The following is a 15,954-nucleotide window of genomic DNA, read 5'->3' on the forward strand; positions in this document are numbered from 1 at the left end:
GCTGTTTCTATAATAATGAAATGAGTAGTAAGTTTTTTTTTAAATTAGAACTGCCTACCTCCAAGTAAATAAAAGTAAAAAAAAGTAAATAATCTCTTCTAAATCATAGGATTGATAAATCTTTTACGATCACTAGAGCGATTTGAAATTGGTTTCGAGCAATTGAACACTCGCCGATTCAAAAACCAGTCAAGTAATAAAGTTTCAATTTCTAATCGACAACCAAATTAAAAAAGAAAAAAGTTATTTAATTGTTTTTAAATGTACCATGAAATCGACTGCACTACTTTTGGATTAAACACTGATAATTATCGATAAGTGTCAGTAGTAAAATTTCAATCAATTTAAATCTGACGTTTTGACAGTAGCGATAGTTATGTCAAATGTTAGGCAAGACAGTTATGACATAAAAGCTCTTGCGAATTCGAGCAACTTTTTGCAGAAATGTAAAAAAAAACTTTGTAAAATTGTGTAATACCTACTTATCTTATAATGCCAACGATGCTCAACAACGTCATTTCTTTTCTCGGAGCTTATTCAAAAGAACTTTAATTCCCATTACGAGTCACACGATGACAAGCTGCTAAAATGATTCCGTTATCAATATTACGTGACCGCGCCGCGGTGGTAATCCAACGTTCCAAGATCAAATAACATCTAACGGTTATCACCGGCGTAATATAAATTAACAGGGACGTTACAAATTACCGGCCCAACGTTACGAATTAATGGATCAACGTTACGAATCAACGGAGGCGTAACGGCTAATAAAACAAAGTCCGTAACGTCAGCGATAACTGAGGTTGTTTACGCCAATTTTAACAGGTTCGCCCACTGGAAACCTGACCAGCATTGTTTTGTTTTAGCAAAGTAAAGCCTCTTCGATTGTGGCGAATGCTCCCAATACGTTTTGTAGGAATAACTTTTTATTCAGGTTCTTCTTCTTTTCGGTAACGTCCATCTCTACCTTACGGTTCCTCCTTAATTTCGAATCGCGTATCTCGTAGATTTTAACGCACGATGTAACTAAACAGAAACTAGTTTGATAAAAATACCCCAAATAATTAACCTATCCCTCGTGAAATGTGTTTGAAACTGAAGCAAGACTAACCGATGTTTTATGAAAATTGGTAGTTTTCAAGTATCACGATTTCAGGAAGTAAACTTAATGCTTGATGAAGAACGCATTCTACTGAAATAATTTAATAATCATATAATTTAACGAAAAATACAACCATTTTTAAGGCATATGACAATTTGACCAATTAATAATACTAATCCGAAATTTGAATTCCTCAAAAAAGCAGTATCTTCGCCGAAAAGTCTAAGAACATCAAGATGTACTCGCGATCGTGTCACTTCGCTAACTTCACTCGTTATCACCGAGCCAGGGAGCGCCGCGGTAGCAAAGCGTGAGCGATAATTTAACGATAGACCCGCACTAGCGGGACTGGACAATCGAGATCGTTTCGTATCGTTATCGAAACGGCCACGATTGGAATTTAGCGGTGTTATCGAGGGAATCTATGCGCATCGCCATACGATGCCCGTTTAGAGATAAGTTTAGGCCCGCCATCAGTTTGATGGTCAATGAATTCGTCAGATGTGTTCCGTTTTACAGTTACGGGTAATCAGTTACTCGGGAATTTTCTCATCGGATCGCCTGCAGCGAATTTTAGCATCACAGATTTAGGTTACGTCTTACGTTCTGCGGTAATTTTATTGATCTTAAGATTAACGGTCTGTAGTTAACCTAAGATTTATACAATAATCTAAGATACTTGATTTCAGAATTAAAGCTGTGTTAGCAACGCCTACACTGATAATACGGCTGTTTTACACTGATTAATACCGTTATAAAAACCAAACTTATGACCACACTCATAAGGGCCACGATTTAGCAATCTCCAGATTGACACGCACATGATTTGTAGAGCTTATCAAAATTATACAAACAAAAACTGGTTCATTCACTATACAGCAACGAATATAGTATGAAAACACGTGTTGGGTGCCATAAATGGTACCCACGAGTCGTTTCGGTCCAGTGTACAGGTTGTTCCAAATTTGGGACGCAAATACTCGTTGGGCCAGTAAGCGGCATTAATTATAAAACCAAAGCGACTTTTCGAAGAAAAAACTGTATATCGGTCGTGTCGTGTCACTGATTACGGCCAATAAACTGATCGGCTCCGTTCGAAATGATTGATTGCTTGGTGGAGCTTGATCATCACGACACAGGGATTATTTACCAACAAATAAGCTAGATAGGTAGTTACCAGACAAGGTTACTATGTCCAAGAAGTAATTTAGGTGAAAAGGTCAGACAAATGATGATGGGATTTAGCAACTTGCTAGTAAATCCGTTTTGAATCCTATTTTTTGTCTGATAGATTGACTAATACTAATTTATTATTAACCAATAAGTTACTAAAGAACAAGACAATCTTATCTTTGTACAGAATCAATCAAGCGTATGCCTACTTATTTAGTAGCAAATTTAATAAAAGAGGTTGGTGAAAGAAAGTTGATTGTTCAATCTTCATTGGTCGTTGTGTAATGCAACCGATTACGGTACAAACACTTTTACACTGAGTATTATCTGGATCCCAGGTACAGTCGCCTTTAAAGAACTAAAGCAAAAAGAAACATTTCAATATGCAAATTTTTATCACACGGCCGTCCCACTTACTGCAGAATTACAGCATTTAATTTCATTGCGAGTAAACTTATTCTTTTGCATCCGACTATACGTCTTGTTAACGGTTGATTGCGTAAATCGAAGCCAATCGTGCCAATTATTCTCGATTTTTTGCTTCAATATACATAATTATTATTGATCGATATCGATAAATCAACACGTTATTGTTTATATTACGGCATTACGGGTCGACGATTTAATGTTCGATTCGATTTGGGGACATCGGTGACTCATTCCATTACGTCTTGTCTTGGATATAATGTTTTTTTACAACCTGATTAAACTTTAGCGAATTCGTTCTTTTGAGTCTCGAACTTGCTGTAAATATTTCAGATGTATAAGCCGTATTTCAATATCAACATTTCTAGATTAAATCATAGAACTATTCTTCCAGTCGGTCAGATCGCGGCGTGACCCACCACGCCGTAAACTGGGTATACGGGTACACTGACGCATAAATATACACTATCGGGGAGATATCTTTATAAACACTCGACACTAACGGTTCCCTACACTCAGTATCATTTAGATACTGGAACGATCTGAATATGCATAGGAAATCAAAGAAACATCGAAATAGGGGTCATTAACCATTTCGTAGCTGTCGTAATTAAAAACAGGTAGATGAATCGTCAAGACGAGACGAAACTATAACGGTTGAGTCAACCATCGATCGTGCCATAGTAACGGTTGATGGCTGATTTCATAGTAATCATTTAGACAAACAATCGGCGCTTGCACAATGTCAGCTAAGTATTCAAGGTTCACGTAATGATAATAATAAATCAATTTTAAGATTGTTAACAAACGATAACCAAAGGATATATCAATCAGACGCTGACATGCCTAAAGAATTTAACTCCTAAATAAAACAGTACTTCAAACGAACATAAGTCTGAATGAACTTTGAAAATGCACGGGAATATCATGAGGAAATGAAAAGGGCATTAAACATGTGAGGAATACAGATAAATATATGAAACGGAGCCAAGTCGGAATAGACTAGAGATGTAGAGTGGCAGCGAAAGAATTGATGACGGCGGTCCCTGACAGAGACAAAAGATACGATTGTAGAGACGACGTATACTGACACACGCTGAACGAACATATATTAGATTTCATAATGTAAGCCTTGAGAACGAGGATGCGAATCTTCAGACACAAAAGTTTTGAAGATCCAGCTTTACTCCCACGATATACGTGTGTAATAAAATATATTATGACACAAATGTAGGTAACTCTTGGACTAACGGTAGATGTCAACAGTTCGTTGTAATCGAGTTTTATCAACAGAGCACTATCACTTTTTGTGACAGAAGGCGTTATAAGAAAAATAATCGATGATACGGGTCAATTCAACGAGAGTGCACCCAATTTCGTTAAATAGGTGTCTCTTACATAAACGCAACCAAAGAGTGCAATTCAAATACACTAACCTTTTATACCGACCCAGATGTTGATTTCAAATGATATAATTGAAACTATAACGATATCCGCTTCAATTTTCAATTACCCAACGACAGCCCGCCCCGGTGTAGACGATCAATTTCTAGAATCAATTTATCGATCCAATTATAAAATCCCTTTGCTCCCTGCCCGAGTGGACTGTGTGTTGTGTAACAAAGGTATTATCACTGCAGAATGGGGGCAGCACTGGAATCATCATACCGTTATTTTAAAGTAACTTGAAAATGGAAACGCAGGGGAGACAATTCTGTGCGATTGTAAACACAAAAAAATTAAAGTTCAGAGACATTTTTATTTGTGATCATATAATTACACGCACTTTGAAGATAACACAGAAAATCGTCTTACTTAAATTACCGACAGATATCAATTGGTTATGCAATTGATTTTAGTTCTACGAAATCGTTCGTTGTCATATTTTGGTTGAAGACTTTATCATTTTTGATTGGTTTATTAGAATTTGATCAACATCTAAGTTGGATGGATATTAGTGTCCGACCGAATGTTCGGTTTCGGTTTCGTTTTCGGTTGAGTTTCGGTAAAAATACGAGTTTCGGTTTAGTTTCGTTTTCGGCGGCAAACTTGCCGAAACTACGACCGAAACCGAATGTGCATTCGGGAGTTTCCGCGCTGTTATCGGTCATGTTCGGCGCGTTGAATGAATGAATGAATCCGATCAGAGCCAATTTTATTTATTAAAACTTTAATGCCAAAATAAATTTGTACTTAAGGCGAACTCAATGCACTAAAGCATTCTCGACCAGCTTACCTTTGGGTTGAGCAGAAAAGAAATTTGTTTGGCGGTAGGTACTTCAAAGAGAGAAAAAAAAACAAACATGCTACATAAATACATAAATAATATATAAAATATACAATAAATAATAGAATAGAATATGATTGAGTTAAACTGAAATTACAATTCATGAAGATGAAAACATTTGAAGGAAGTGGTTGACAGATTTTTTAAAAGAAAACTTATTAGACGCTTGCCTGGTCTCTTCAGGCAGAGAGTTCCAGAGCCTTATGGCCTTTTTTTTTTATCGACTGGAAAATGCATGAAACTGCACTATATATATAAACTCACCAGCCCGGGGGAGCCAATGAGTTATGTGGGGCTCTCCTCGCCTGAAGGGCAAGGCCTACTTACTAAAAACCAGTCGGGTCCCTCTGGTAGCGCTTAGTGGGGCAGCATACGAGTCGGTGAATCGTTCGCATGCCTGCCCCCACGCAACGGCCGCAGCCTCGCTCTACAGACCCCTTCAAGGGGTCCTCTCTCCAAAGCACGCGGGAACTCCGCGCGCACTTCGGGAGAGCCTTATGGCCTGGAGACGGAAGGAGTCGGAGAGAAAACCAGTTCGGTGAAGAGGAGTGGAAAGAACGGACTTGTTGGAGGAGCGGAGCTGACGTGAGTGCGTAGAGCTGAGAAGGTTAAACTGAGACTTAAGATATGAAGGAGAGTTGGGATCATTTAGAATTGAAAAAAGGGTAGAGAGAATTCTGACTTTGCGTCGAAGCGAGAGAGGCAGCCATTGAAGCTGAGAATATTGTCATATTTACGCAGACAAAAAAAATGCAGCTGGAATTGTTGACAAGGCGATCCAACCATCTGATTTATCTAAAGCTAAGTGAACAGTGCAATAAATTATATTCACTAGGAAGTTCCGAGCCTAGAAGGCAAACTATTACTGGTTTGAAACTACACTTGTCTTACCATGAAAATCTATGTGATTTAAAGAGAAAACAATAAAGACTGACTGATTATAATAACGTTTTCTTTATTTTTCCCTCAAAATATGAGCCTTGTAAGGAAGTTTCGGTTTCGGTTTCGGTTTCGGCCGAAATAGACACCGTTGCCGAAATTCGTTTTCGGTTTCGGTTTCGGTCGTAAAACTAGTTTCGGTCGGACACTAATGGATATTATTGTCAATCCGATTTTCTTAGGCGAATACTGACTTCAATCTCGAAATCTTCAGCAAAACCTAACGGCGCGTCTAATGTTTTCAAAGCGCCCGCGCCGGTGGAATTGTTGTAGAGTCGTTGTAAAGACCTTATTAGCTGCAAAGGGCCGTGTAGCCCTGGAAGATTTAATGCGATTTCAGCGTACCGTGTAGAATTACGTGTGGCCGATGATTTGGTAGTCAATGAGCCAATTATTTAGGTAAAACCAATATACCGGTTAGAAACAGTAGAAGATTTTGCGAATTTATCAGCAGCATTTGAATTTGTGAATACGGAATGCTATGTTATTTTCACAGAGTAGTAGATACAATGTTGATTGACATTACAAGCCAAGTACAACGTTAGCAACGAATCAATGGTCGGGGAAACAAGAAGTTGATGGATTACTAGAAAGTAAATTGATTTACGCAACGCAGTAAGACGTCTAAATCAAGACTGACACGTTTGATGATTCTATACAGTAATAATGGTTATTTTATGGAACATAAACAGTGGTTAGCTAAAACATTTCAACGCCTAGAGGTCTGGAAGTAATTGAACTGAATCGAGTTCTAAGCAATCACAATATTCACAATGCGTCTTCCAGCGGTTTTACGGTATGGGCGATAGCTAAAATTTAGAGTCATTCGAATAATAATATGAGTCCTTTGTTAACGGTATTGTAGTCAGTGCTTATACAGTCGATGGGATTTTGAATTTATCTCCCAATTGCATGACAGGTTAGTTTACATCGATGGTAGAAGTCCCTGAAGAGTCTTTCGATGTTTATAACCCTTTTAAGTTTGGGATAAAAAGGGATTAGAAGATTTGTAGTATCTTGTGGAACCTATGTTTGAAATGATAATTACACTTGTACATTACGCATCAGTGTTTTGCAACTTCCAGTTGTTTATTTTTTTGTTTGACCACAAATTATCCACGTTCACTTTGCGCTCATTAACCGGTCAAACACGCAGGTTGTGCAATGATTATCTAAATCAAATGGTCCAAGTCAAATGTCATTGCGCATAAGAATGTTTATTTCGAGCCGATCTTTGATCTCTTGTATTTTTGCCTACTGACGTTTTAATGGTCAATGGACATGATGAATCTGATGAAGACGTTTGTTAACGCATAAACATTGTAATTAATCAGGTTTGTTTGCTATATTTTTGTACTGACCTATGACATCAGAAACACGATGTTATTTAATCAGCTAAATGCCACATGAATAAACTTAGAATTTATGTCTCTGCCCGTATGGTTCGTACGTTTTTAGCATGTATAACCAAGTTTTGCAGTAAATGAGCATTCTACTTTGTGGTCATTGACATTAGCGAAGTATATTTATTGTTGTAAGTTTATTGCTAGCTAACACAGCTATTACCATAACTATGGTAAACACACCTTGTTTTATATTTCTGTTAATTGGCACCATATCCAATATTGTCAACTTTTGATCAGATTAACATGGTCTCCCTATTCTTGATAGTCTTTGAATGTCACCCACTGGCCAGTTGTCACCGAAACGTAAATAAATCACCAATTTTAGCCAATCCAATATTTGTTAGCCATAAAATGTTTGCATGTCAAAGAAACATCGTCGAACGGTAAAGATCAACGGTATCGTCAAATGTGCGTATTGATGGTGGATTCGTATTAGTGATTCAAAAGGCGTTTTAAGTTAGGCTGCCGCAACTTATTCCTAGTGTACACAAGCTGTACTAATGCCAGAGGTAATCAACTTACAATGAATCCGAATTAACACTTCTAAATGTAAAACAAAACTAAATAAATACACTCCTAAACGTTAAGAAATTGTCGAAAAACATCGTGTTTAATTAGATTTTTAAAACTCTTCGAATTATTTCCATATTTGTATAAATAGCCATTTTTATTGATCATCATCATCATAATCATAGTCAGGTAATTTAGACTCCACTACAAGATCACGACTCTAATTCAATAAAGGTTATTATTAGCATTGAGGAAATATTTAATTTTAATGTTATTGGCAACAAAAGCCTTACAGATCGTGTATTACAGATATTAATAGCTCCAGGTAATGGATGACTCATAAATCCAAAGTCCAACTTTCATCCAGATTTAACGGTCGCACTTGTGATATCCTTTCTCGGCTACTTACTGCTCGAATTCAGATCTGATTCTACCTTTTGGATGCTATTTGATTGTACGATTTATCTAGGCATTTATAGGTCAAATCAAAGAATGCATGCAAATATTTTATATACAGTAGACGAAATCTAATTAATTATACAAAAAGTTCATAAAGTGGGGGGGATCAATTAGTGTCATAGCTCACGAGTGAGTACTATCATCATCGGTTGCCCAACTAAAGATGCGTGCGCTTCATATTATTCTGTGGCGCCTGGCGCGGCAGCCAAATAAAAAACCGGACAGGCCGGACAAGACATTAATTGTATATTAAAAAGTCACACTTGGCAACCCTAGCCGCTCCCATACCTTAGGCACTGACTGAGTTATCCCCTAGACCTAACAAATGTTTTCGCGCTTGTACCAAACCTAACAACAAATCATACACCTGGATCTATGAGGAACACATACACTTCTCACGACTGTCATGAAATTCCAATAACATATTCAACGTGCAGAAAATTCCAATTCAATGCGGATACAGTGATATGTTGGGCCTTTGAATTGTTCCTATCGTAAATCATAAATATTCTATAAATATGTACGACACTGTTGTTTTAAATTCGACGTTTATGACAGCAAATAGCGCCAATAAACAACCTGCTACAAAGTAGGCTTTAAAGCTGCCAAGGGTTGCCCAATGGACTACAAAAGGTGCGTTTACATCAGGGATGTGGCTTGTCAGATTACATGTCGCTGTTAGTATATCGATAGTAATATGAAATCATCTGATTCTATCACTATTTACTCGTATACATATGGCTCTTACAATATATTATTTTGTGCGAGAACTCTTGTATAAAATTAAAAACAGATTTTATTACAAGGAAAGTGAAAGCGAGTCTATGTTTCTATTTTTAACAAGATCCGCAGGACGGGACTCCCTTGTCTCGAAAACAGTATTTTCAGAATATTTCTGCTAGACTAGAAAGAAAAAAGACATCGATAAATTGTAGAAAGAAATCTCATCAAGAGACGGTCTCTAATTTTTTTTTCTCATATCGATTTTTGCCGACAATTCGACATGGCCATCACTATTCTTCATAAGTTCGATCGAACATTTCGAAACTGGGCGAAGATCTGTGCAACACTTTGATTCTGCATTCCATGCGCACGCACCGATTTACAACCTTATCATTTCACCGCTTTGAATGGCAATGCTGTCGAACTGCGCATACAAGAAATATCTCAAATGTCAGTACACCCGGGCATTATTTATTTCTTACGGCTTATTGTNAGGTCCAATGACAGTTTAACTTTCCCCCGGGACAAACTTAACCTTCATTGGTTGGGTTTTTGTGGCGGTCAAGCTGTAGATCCTGGCTACACAGGTGTTGCAGTGGTGGGAACGAGAGGTGGGAATAGTCCCGTAACATGATTTGGTCGGACAATACCGTAAAAAGCCACACTTGCCAACCCTAGCCGCTCCCATACCTTAGGCAGTGACTAAGTTATCCCCTAGACCTAGAACAAATGTTTTCACGCTTGTACCAAACCTAACAACAAATCATACACCTGGATCTATGAGGAACACATACACTTCTCACGACTGTCATGAAATTCCAATAACATATTCAACGTGCAGAAAATTCCAATTCAATGCGGATACAGTCATATGTTGGACCTTTGAATTGTTCCTATCGTAAATCATAAATATTCCATAAATATGTACGACACTGTTGTTTTAAATTCGACGTTTATGACAGCAAATAGCGCCAATAAACAACCTGCAACAAAGTAGGCTTTAAAGCTGCCAAGAGTTGCCCAATGGACTACAAAAGGTGCGTTTAGATTAGAGATGTGGCTTGTCAGATTACATCGATGATAGTACAGGTATCGATGGTAAATAATTTTAAACCATTCGACTCTATCACTATTTACTCGTATATTGTGGCTCTCTGACAAAAAATTAAGCTTTTTCCCTGCGAGAACTATTGAAGAGCAGATCGGGAATTCGGGACTAACTACATACCTTGCCTCCGAAACCCTTATTTAAAAGAATATATCGCTCTTTGACAGCATCGATAAAATGAGTCTAGTTTCAATAAACGCACTCTCAATATCGATACCTGTCGATATAGCCCTCACTATTCTTCATAAGTTCGATCGAACATTTCGAAACTGGGCGAAGATCTGTGCAACTTCGATTCTGCATTCCATGCGCACGCACCGATTTACAACCTTATCATTTCACCGCTTTGAATGGCAATGCTGTCGAACTGCGCATACAAGAAATATCTCAAATGTCAGTACACCCGGGCATTATTTATTTCTTACGACTTATTGTTGGTTGGGGAAAAATAAGTTACTTCTGAAATGTAATTTAACATAAACTGTCAGCTATATCAACTCATTATTCAAATTTAGACCAAGTCCGTAACAAGACAAGGAATATATTGCAACAAAACACCTTGCCACCAACTGGGTTTGTCTGCCGCAGTAAATAATTAGCTCTTGTTAGAAACATCGATTGCTTTAACCTACACATACCCTTACAAGGAATGTAGATCAGCTAAATCATCAAGGCGTTCGCGTCAAAATAATTTAATGTCTTATTCCGTGAGCCAAAGCGTGGGTAGTAGACTAATTCCCCTTTTGAGTCCGTTGGCACACCCTTCGGTGTGGCAACACTGACTGCAACGTTCGTCCATACGGCCTGTCGATTAAATGCAAGAATGAACCCATTATGTGCTTATGCCTTAACGTATCTGCATAACATTTACATTGTAAACTCACCTGAAAGTGGTTTGCCGGTAACCTCATAATCGCACCGCCATTATTGTTCCTGAGAACAAAAATAAAACAATCAGAATCACATAATATACAAATGGAAACATAATTCTATCTGTACTAGAATGTACGTTAATAAAGGTTGACTATTAAAATTAAAAGAAACATGTAACGTTATGAGTAAAACGTTTTACAACAGCAATATAAATAAAATTACCTATAAATTTCATGCTTCATACGAAATACAAGAATTGTGGGAAAGATGTGGCTGAATAAATGTGCTAACTTATATGGCATTTGAAGTAAATCATACCATTTAATTCCAACGTGCATTATAAGTACTAGGCCCTTTAGTAAAGGAGCAAGTTTTTGTACTGTACCTCTAATAAATCATAAAGATTCTCGATGCAGCAATAAACGTATCCCAAGTATTGCTTTGATGCGAACTTTGGCTTCGAATGCTTTGGTTTCTCTTTGTACGTCGAAGACATATGGCTCACACTGATGCCTATACAACAGGGGGATATTGTATTTAAATCATACTTGAGGAATGTACCTATGTACTTGAACGAATTATTAGTCCAAGTCTAATTAATCATAATAGGTAGAGTCATATTTTAAAAGTAAGTCAGTTTTCATTTCACTCTCTGATACGTCTCAATCTCAATTTCAAATGTACTAAAACAGTGATTAAACTATTTCGATGTTTGTGTGAAAGTTACAAAATTACAAGCGAGTTCAGGGTAAATAATATAATACTTTGATTGCTATAATAAATGCTTCCGTCATCATAATCACAAATATCTAGATTCTAGACAATAGTATGAAAATGTACTGCATAATTTTGACAAAATAATACAACTAAGTCATGACAAAATAATTGCAAAATGGCAGTCGTATATCAAGACGAGGAACCTGGTCGTGTGTTCGTGATCACAATTACGCGGCTTACAGAACAAATACTCATATACAGACACTATAGGACAGATAGCCGTTTTATAGCACCCGTAACGACCGTTATAAGATTGCAGTGACGGTAATAGGTGCGAATACCACAATTTCCATACTATAGAAGTGATTATTCCATGTTTATTTACGTGACCCGCTTGTTCTAGATTATGGTATGTCTTATTATTAAAATGAGATATAAGTTTCAATCTCCACTCAAGAATAGATTCAAGCCTGAGATAGCTCTAGATTAATATTGAAATTCATCCAATCACTGGAGTTAGAATCGAGTTTGAGATACNATTATTTGACAGACGATTTCTACTCTCGACAAATGCATTTGAATTAGCCCACAGTTCGTTTGCATGTCACATAAATATTTCAGATTGATATCTCTTTCAGTAACTATAGGATAAGATCACAATTAATTAATATTGCTGAGTGATATTTATTTATTTATTTACAACTATTTTAGAGAAACCAAGTACAAAATGCAACTCAATGCCATAGGAATAAGACATTCTCTGCCAAATTTGAGTCAAGCAAAATGAGCTTCCAAAACTCTATGTNCCTCCACTATAGTGGAGGAGGCTCATAGTCCAGCAGTGGACTGTAAAGGGCTGTTGATGAAATTACTAAATATGCTATGTCATGCTAAGAATACCTAATTCTATGTCGGTATTGATACAAAAACCTGAGAAATTTTAAGGTTTACTACATAAATTTAGTTTGGGACAGCGATTTTCCATTTAGTGGAGAAATGCCCATGTATATCCAGGATTATCGATATCCTTACTTTACTTCGTTGGACGCAGGTCGGCCGTAGTAAGGACAATCTGTTCAGGTGGGGATTCTTGGATGCCTCAAATTTGGAGGGCAGGTGTAGTTTTGTTCCCCAGTCGACGAAGCACATGATGTCGTGCCCTGCGTGCCCAAACAACTGCACGTAGGAAGATTTAATGAAGGCTACTGACAACGCCATTCTTGTGGCGGAGTTTTGGGCCGACGCTGTGTAGGTTTGTTGTCGACATGACAAGAAGAAGATATCCTTCCTTCGTAACATAGCTCCAACCAAAGGTTCCAAAAATAGTCAAATAATATTCGACGCACAATTTTAGCTAGTACTATTTCATAATAATATAACTGTAGTTTAATAAACATGACAATCGTAAAACGTGTTAGGTACGTGATTCAAGTTCGTGCTTTTGTTATTTTAGTAAACAAATGTCTGTGTTATGAACAACACTGCAACAGACTGCATGACTCCACGTCTAGGTTTAATTCGATCCAATATTTATATAGCTTACAGCTATATTACAGCTGTTCTAATTTCGGAAAATTAACATACTTTTAGGCTGACTTGCACCACCACTTTAACCGTAACTATAAAGATAACCGATTTTTTTGTGGAGTTTGACATAATTATTTTTGACGTTTATTAAAGTTAAAGTAAGATGGTGCTACTCAGCTTTAATAATAAAATTAATACACTGAATTATGGACGTAACATACTATACTATGACACTACTCAACTCCTATACGAGTATATTCAGGATCCTGAATGAATGAAACTGATTATATCGAATCTAATCTCAAAAGTTGACATATCCTGGAAAATAGTTTATGATAACCGTAGCGAAGAAATCTATCTGCAAACTTAAGAGGTAGAAGTTACGAAAGTGAACTTAATAACTACAAGTTATATTTATTTAATCGACCATGAAAACTTAAAACAATGTATCTGACTTTTATAGCCATTTAGAAAACATTGTTTAAAATCGTGCAGCTTCAGCTAATTGATTTCCTATTATGTCTGCTTGCTATACTTTACGACTGCAACAGGAAACCATTCTTTAAACGTAACTGTATGTAACATTATTCCCGTACTCAAAGCATTATTATAATTGGTAATGTAAAATATGTAATGTTGATGTTACATAGATATTATATGTCGCCAATAGAATAGCCATAGACTTAAAATTTATGAGCGGTAAAGATTTTATGCCGTTTGTATGACTAGGCACTGCTACACTATACAAAGAAAATAGTAAATGAGATTATTGACTTTTTACTTTATCTTCTACTAGCTTTCCGCCCGCGGCTTCGCCCGCGTGGTATTTTGTCTGTCACAGAAAAACTTTATCGCGCGCGTCCCTGTTTCAAAAACCGGGATAAAAACTATCCTATGTCCTTTCCCGAGACTCAAACTATCTCTATGCCAAATTTCATCAAAATCGGTTCATTGGTTTAGGCGTGAATGTGAGAAAGACAGGCAGAGTTACTTTCGCATTTATAATATAAGTATAGGTAGTATTGAAGTATAGATACTTTAGATAAGGTAATATAGTAACAGTAACTCAATCGAATAAAGAGTAGGAGTTGTAGAACAAATTATCTGTTTTAACCTCATCATCATTTCAGCCAGAACCCGTGTACTGCTGAACATAGGCTTGCCGCTTTCCTTTCTATGATCTGAGCGCCTGCCCCAATGATTTCTAAATTGGCCAGACGAAGCGGTCTGTATCCAACGCCTACCTGCAACCTTATAAGGTTAAATTTTTTTGACCTCAACTGAATGTAATTAACACCGTAATGTTCTGGTTTCTGCCAGGTCAGACTCATCAGTCAGACAAGTAAAGCAACGCATTATGTAAAGATTATGACAAGTGTATTTATGTATGTTGGTTTGTACGTTCAAACTGCAATCAGTGATGAGTGATGACTGGTCATTTAGACTTTCAAGTTATTTCACTTGCATGTTGTTGGAAAGTGATACGTTGCTAATGGTTATGTTTCGAAGTCATACGATGATAATAGGTTTTTTGCATTGATACTGATTCATTTGAAAGAGCATAGGTCATTTGAAGAAAGAATCTCAGTAGTTAGAACATTCTACATGTTATAAAGGCGAAAGTTAGCTATTTTGATGATGACGATGAACATTTTTTCAAGAATGTCTAAAATAAGCACAATAGCGAGTAATATTACTGTCATATCATCTTTCTTGAGCATCGTATAGATTAATTGATTCTCAAAACTGTAAGAACATCGCTGGAATGCGACTAAAAAGCATCCTTCCCGTTCAATCAGTAATTATAATTGACCTAACACGATAGCTACATGAGAAAACAAAACAACAATGATATCGACCGGTGCAACTGATAATCTGTGATCGCTTCTAACAAGCAAAAACACTTACCGATGATGTATAATACACAACTGTTGAAATTCCTGCATTAATGTTCTTAGACAATAGAAAGGAAAGGTTCGAGGTCAAAAAATATGTTTTCACACACTATTGGGTTGGTGATAAGCCTTGGTCTTAGAAGGTATTTTTTATGGGATCTACAAGTAGGAAGTTTCGAAATAACTCCGTTTTCTGACTTAGACGGACATAATTAACAGGGCTTAAAATCATTTGAAAATCATCACAAAATTCTTTGATTTTAATGGGAGGATAACAAGTTGCCACTTTTGTGGTCGAGGTCAAGAAGCTGTAAAAAGTTTTCAGGCAGTATAATGGTCAGACTCAGTACCTAATTATTGCAAGCACAATGGAAGAAATTCCTACTACTGTAGGTACAGCAATATTACCCTTTTTGCATGGAAATCCGCGTATCCAGGGCATCTCATTCTCACAGAGATCCATTATCAATAGCCACTTGAACCACATAAAAACAGTTTCTATCCCTTTTATAATAGAATTAACATTCCATTGACTTCCAATCGATACTTAGCAAGGCATAATTAAAATTAGACACTATGTAATTGGATATACAACATGTTTTCCAACAAACATAAAACGGTAATACGATGTTTAATGTATTGGTCGAGTCTGTGGTCAGGTTACCTAACTGCAGAGTCGCATAATTGTACAGTCAAGTGCGAAATTATGCACATACACCTTGTTAACGTCAACTATTAGCAATAATATTGTATTATTAAGAAAAATATTAAATCAGATGACATCCATTAGCCAGGTGTATACAGAAGAG

The 15,954-nt window shown here is 36.8% G+C and overlaps 1 protein-coding gene across 1 annotated transcript in view; it reads right to left on the reverse strand.

Annotated features, from left to right (window-relative positions):
* Window positions 1-15,954, reverse strand: part of Cad99C (cadherin 99C) — a gene marked incomplete at its 3' end in the record, with an annotated part of 146,597 nt that overhangs the window by 89,031 nt on the left and 41,612 nt on the right. Inside the window, exon 2 of the mRNA XM_028322674.1 lies at window positions 11,018-11,066. The remainder of the gene's footprint in view (window positions 1-11,017; window positions 11,067-15,954) is intronic.

Source organism: Ostrinia furnacalis, unplaced genomic scaffold (assembly GCF_004193835.3).
Source record: "Ostrinia furnacalis isolate ACB-3 unplaced genomic scaffold, ASM419383v2 OfSCF7705, whole genome shotgun sequence".
Lineage (NCBI taxonomy): Eukaryota > Metazoa > Arthropoda > Insecta > Lepidoptera > Crambidae > Ostrinia > Ostrinia furnacalis.